Here is a 5970-nt window from a genome sequence, read left to right as displayed (position 1 = left end):
CATCAGGCCAACCATCAGGGCTAACACTTTTGAGATCAAGTCAAGCACGATTCAGATGATACAGAACTCAGTTCAGTTAAGGGGTTCTCCTACTAAAGACCCCAACATGAACATCAGGGATTTCATCAAGATCTGTGACACTTTCAAGTTCAATGATGTGATTGAAGATGATATCAAGCTGCGACTCTTCCCATTCTCTCTGAGGGATAAAGCTAAGTGATGGTTACACTCTCTACCAACAGGGTCTATTACTACTTGGGAAGATCTTGCTCAAAAGTTTTTCACTATATTCTTCCTTATGGCGAAGACTGCTACAATCAGGAATGCTCTTACTCAGTTTGCTCAGCAAACTGGAGAATCTCTGTGTGAGGCTTGGGATCGATCTAAGGAGATGCTAAGGAAGTGCCCACACCATGACATGCCTGATTGGATGATTATAAACTGTTTCTACAATGGATTGGGTGCTACTTCTATACCCATGCTCGATGTAGCGTCAGGAGGAGCCTTGTGGGATAAGAGCTATGATGAAGCTTATGAATTGATCGAATTGATGGCTGCTAATGAATACCAGAATCCTTTTTAGAGACTGACTCAGGGAAAAGTAGTCAGAATTCTGGAGTTGGATGCAGCAACTGCTATAGCTGCCCAACTTAAGGTTTTGACGATGAAGGTGGACACTCTGGCTAACTATGAAGTTAATCAAATCGCTAGTGTCTATGAGCTTTGTATTGGTGCCCATGAGACTGATCAGTGTGCAATGTCTAGTGAATCAGCTCAGTTTGTGAGCAACTTTCAGCGTTCGCAGCAACCTGTGCCAGCCACTTATCATCCCAACAACCGCAATCATCCTAATTTCAGTTGGAGCAATGCTCAGAATGCGGTTCAACAGCCTTATTAGCAGTATCCAGCTAAGGAGTACAACCCCCTGGTTTTCAGCAACCGCAATATGGACCAAGGCAGCAACTCCAGCAGTAACAAGCTAATGAAAAATCTGAATTAGAGGAATTGAAGCTTATGTGCAAGAGTCAGGCTATTTCTATCAAGACCTTGGAAAATCAAATTGGACAAATTGCCAATGCCTTGCTAAATCACCCACCTGGTACATTACCTAGTGACACCGAAGTTCCAGGAAGGAAGGAAGCAAAGGAACAGGTAAAGGCAATCACTTTGAGGTCTGGAAAGGTTGCGAATCCCGAACAAACTTAAGGGTCAACTGAAGAAGATGGAGCTGAGAAAAAAATAGAGCAGCAGGAAGTAGAAGTGGAACCAAGGAAGACTACTGTTGAGCACACTCTTCTTGAGGGTAATACAGGGGAGAAACAGATCTATCCTCCACCGCCTTTTCCTAAGCGATTGCAGAAGAAAAAGCTGGACAAGCAATTTGAGAAGTTTCTGGAGGTGTTCAAGAAACTTCATATCAACATACCTTTCGCTGAGGCTCTTGAGCAGATTCCTAGTTACGCAAAGTTTATGAAAGGTATTCTCTCTCGGAAAGTGAAGCTAGATATTTAGAGATTATCGCTCTCATGGAGGAATGCAGTGCTGTACTGTAACAGAAGTTGCCTCCAAAGCTTAAAGATCCGGGAAACTTCACTATTCCGTGTACTATTAGAAAAGTGTCTTTTGACAGATGCTTATGTGACTTGGGAGCTAGCATCAATCTAATGCCTTTGTCAATCTTCAAGCAGTTGGACTTTCCTGATCCAAAACCGACTTATATGACTTTGCAGTTGGCCGACCGTTCTATTACATATACGTGAGGTATTGTGGAGGATGTCTTGGTCAAGGTTGATAAACTCATCTTCCCTGTTAATTTCATAATTCTTGATTTCGAAGAGGATAAGAAGATTTCCATAATCTTGGGAAGACCTTTCTTAGCGACTGGCCGAACCTTGATAGATGTGCAGAAGGGTGAGCTTACAATGCGAGTGCTGGATCAGGATGTAACTTTTAATGAGTTCAATACTATGAAATTTCCTACGGAAAATGAGGAGTGCTTAAAGGTAGAGTTGGTCAATTCTGCGGTGACTTCGGAACTTGATTAATTACTGAGGTCTGATGCCTTAGAAAAGGCCTTATTGGGGAATACAGATAGTGAAGATGATGAAGGTGAAGAGCAATTGCAATATCTGAATGCTTCTCCTTGGAAGAGGAAGATTGATATGCCTTTTGAATCTCTTAGAATAGAGGAATTGAACAAAGCTCCTAAACGCCTCAAGCCATCTATTGAGGAAGTCCCCACTCTTGAGCTTAAGCCTTTACCGGAGCATTTGAGGTATGCTTTTTTAGGTGATGCATGTACTCTTCCTGTGATTATTGCATCTAACCTTTCAGGTAGTGACGAGGAAAAGCATCTGAGGATTCTGAGAGAGTTCAAATCAGCAATTGGTTGGACTATAGCAGATATCAAGGGAATCAGCCCTTCTTATTGCATGCATAAAATTCTGCTAGAAGAAGGTAGCAAGTCTACGGTTGAGCAGAAAATAAGACTTAATCTGATCATGAAGGAAATTCATAAGGAAGTAGTGAAGAAAGAAATTCTTAAGTGGCTAGATGCAGGGATCATCTATCCTATTTTTGACAGTTCATGGGTGAGCCCAGTTCAATGTGTGCCAAAAAAAGGTGGATTACCTGTGGTAGAAAATGAAAAGAATGAGCTTATTCCTACAAGAACAGTCATGGGGTGGAGAGTTTGCATGGATTATAGGAAGCTGAACAAGGCTACGAGGAAGGATCACTTCCCTCTTCCTTTCATTGATCAAATGCTTGACAGATTGGCTGGTCATGAGTACTACTGTCTTCTGGATGGCTATTCAGGTTACAATCAGATTTGTATCGCTCCTGAAGATCAGGAGAAGACTACTTTCACTTGTCTATTTGGTACTTTCTCCTTCAAACGAGTTTCTTTTGGTCTGTGTGGTGCACCAGCCACATTTCAGAGATGTATGATGGCCATCTTTTCTGATATGATTGGCCCGAATGTGGAGGTGTTCATGTACGACTTCTCTGTATTTGGCGATTCTTTTGATGAATGCTTGCAGAATCTTGGACACGTTCTTAAGAGGTATGTTGAGACCAATCTGGTTCTCAATTGGGAGAAATGTCACTTTATGGTGCGACGGGGCATTATTCTTTGGCACAAGGTTTCTAGTAAGGGTCTGGAGGTGGACAAAGCCAAGTTGGGGGTCATTGAAAATCTTCCTCCACCAATTTCTATTAAGGGAATTCGCAAATTTCTTGGTCATGCGGAGTTCTATAGGCATTTCATCAAAAACTTTTCTAAGATTTCAAAGCCATTGTGCAGTTTGCTAGAGAAAGATGTCCCTTTCAAGTTTGATGACGAGTGCCTTACAGCTTTTGAGACATTGAAGAAGAGTTTAATCACGACACCTGTCATAACTGCACCTGATTGGAATGAACCTTTTGAGATGATGTGCAATGCAAGTGACTATGCACTTGAAGCAGTTCTTGGGCAGAGGAAGAACAACATATTTCATGTGGTCTACTACTCTAGCAAGACCCTAAATGGTGCTCAACTGAATTATACTACTACGGAGAAAGAACTTTTGGCTATTTTCTATGGTTTTGAGAAATTTCGATCTTATCTACTTGGGACTAAGGTGATAGTTTTCACTGATCACGCTGCAATTCGTTATCTCATCTCAAAGAAGGACTCGAAGCCTGATTAGATGGGTTCTTTTGCTTTAAGAATTTGAACTAAAGATCAAGGACAGAAAGGGGACTGAAAATCAAGTCACTGATCATCTCTCGTGTTTAGAGAACCCTAGTGCTATTTCACTGGACAAGACATTGATAAATGAGTCTTTTCCCGATGAGCAGCTGTTTGGAGTTCAAGAAGAAGAACCGTGGTTTGCAGACATTGTGAACTACCTTGTGAGTCATATCATGCCTCCCAACTTATCATATGCTCAAAGGAAGAAGTTTCTACATGAAGTGAAGTGGTATATGTGGGATGAGCCATTTCTTTTTTGATAAGGAGTTGACCAAATCATCAGGAGATGTATTCCTTACAGCGAAACAGGGGGAATATTGCGAGATTTCCACTTAACGGCTTATGAAGGACATTATGGTGGAGAAAAGATAGTAGCTCGTATTCTTTAAGCAGGTTTCTTTTGGCCAACCTTGTTTAAAGATGCTCACCAGTTCGTTTTGAAATGTGGTCGATGCCAATGTGTAGGTAATATGTCTAAGAGGGATGAGATGCCTCTTAATGTGCTTCTCGAGGTTGAGGTCTTCGATGTTTGGGGAATTGACTTCATGGGGCCATTTGTCTCATCTTGTAACAATCAGTACATCTTATTGGCGGTTGATTATGTGTCAAAATGGGTTAAAGTAAAGGCGTTGCCAACGAACGATGCGAAAGTGGTGCTTAATTTTCTTCACAAGTAGATATTCACAAGGTTTGGAACTCCAAGAGTCATAATCAGTGATGAGGGGTCGCATTTTTGCAATCGCAAGTTCACTACTATGATACAAAGGTATAATGTGAATCATCGCATTGCTACGGCTTATCATCCTCAGACAAATGGTCAAGCTGAGGTGTTTAATAGACAGATCAAGCGCATCTTAGAGAAAGTTATGTGTCCATCAAGGAAGGATTGGTCTTTGAAGCTTGATGAAGCTGTTTGGGCGTATAGAACAGCATACAAGACTCCATTGGGAATGTCACCGTTTCAGTTGGTCTATGGTAAGGGGTGTCATTTACCTGTGGAGCTCGAGCATAAGGCGTATTGGGCTTTGAAGAAATTGAATCTTAACTTGGATGTGGCTGGAAAGAAGAGAATGCTTCAATTGAATGAACTCGACAAGTTTCGGTTTCAAGCTTATGAGAACAACAAAATGTACAAGGAGAAAGTCAAGATGTGGCACGATAGGGGTCTAGTGCTCAAATCATTTGTGCCGGGGCAACAAGTTCTTTTGTTTAACTCTCCTCTCCGTCTTTTTCCTGGAAAGTTGAAGTCAAGGTGGTCAGGGCCCTTCATAATCAAAACTGTGTTTCCGCATGGAGCGGTGAAAATTTTTGAAAGTGATCTGGGCCAAGCATTCAAGGTAAATGGCCAGAGGTTGAAGCATTACTATGGTGACACGGCAAACCGCGAGGTGGTTAGTGTTGTTCTATTGTCCATTTGAGCTCAAGGTTCTACGTTGAGCTAGTGATGTAAAATAAGCGCTTCTTGGGAGGCAACCCAAGTTTGTTGTACATTAGTAGGTAGAGGAAGCAAGAAGAAAGGAGAAAAACACAAAAAAATCAGAAAAAGAAAAAATTCAGGGCCAACTTCAGTAGGCGCGCTCGCGCTGATCTAGCGCGCGGCCGCGCTGGTTTTCCAGAAGGTAAGCGCGCCCGCGCTGATCTAGCGCGCGGCCGCACTGGTTTTCCAGAAGGTGAGCGTGCCCGCGCTGTCCAAGCGTGCGCCCGTGTTGTCCAAGCGCGCACCCGCGCCGGGGTCCCCACTTAGAAAAAATAAAAACAGCAGTTTGAAGAGTAAAAAACGGGATTTTTCCCACAAAATCAATTCCAAACCGAATTTTACTCTTCCACATCCCAAATTTCCCTCTCCAAATCAAACTCATTATTCCCACGATTCCCATAATCAATTCCCAATTCTATTCCATATCTAATTATCATCTCCCCACCTATAAATACATACACTTATATAAAAACTTCTCCACCACTTCACAAATTCTCAAACACAAATCTCTCTTAAACACTTAGTTTTTATTCTCTCCTATTCAATCTCAATGGCACCGAAGAGACAAAGAACGCAAGTAGGCAGCAGCAGCACCGATTCTTCATCTGTGGGTGGTGTGATGCCAAGGTTTTCTAATCCTTTACTGAAGAGGAGTACACGAGGCTTCTCTCGAAGCCTATTGCGAAGGAGCGAGGGTTTCTGCCATCAGGGAAGGATGATAAGTTGTTGGAGATGATTCTTGAGATGGGTTGGGTTCCTT

At 42.3% G+C, this 5970-nt stretch overlaps 1 non-coding gene across 1 annotated transcript; it reads right to left on the bottom strand.

Annotated features, from left to right (window-relative positions):
- Positions 1-313: 313 nt before the first annotated feature.
- LOC141722023 (small nucleolar RNA R71) lies at positions 314-420 on the bottom strand. The gene has a single exon (XR_012575060.1). It is a non-coding gene; the product is annotated as a small nucleolar RNA R71 (small nucleolar RNA).
- Between the last annotated feature and the right edge of the window lie 5550 nt (positions 421-5970).

The sequence above is a fragment of the Apium graveolens genome, chromosome 4 (assembly GCF_009905375.1).
Source record: "Apium graveolens cultivar Ventura chromosome 4, ASM990537v1, whole genome shotgun sequence".
Lineage (NCBI taxonomy): Eukaryota > Viridiplantae > Streptophyta > Magnoliopsida > Apiales > Apiaceae > Apium > Apium graveolens.
This window is presented reverse-complemented; position numbering and strand designations above follow the sequence as displayed.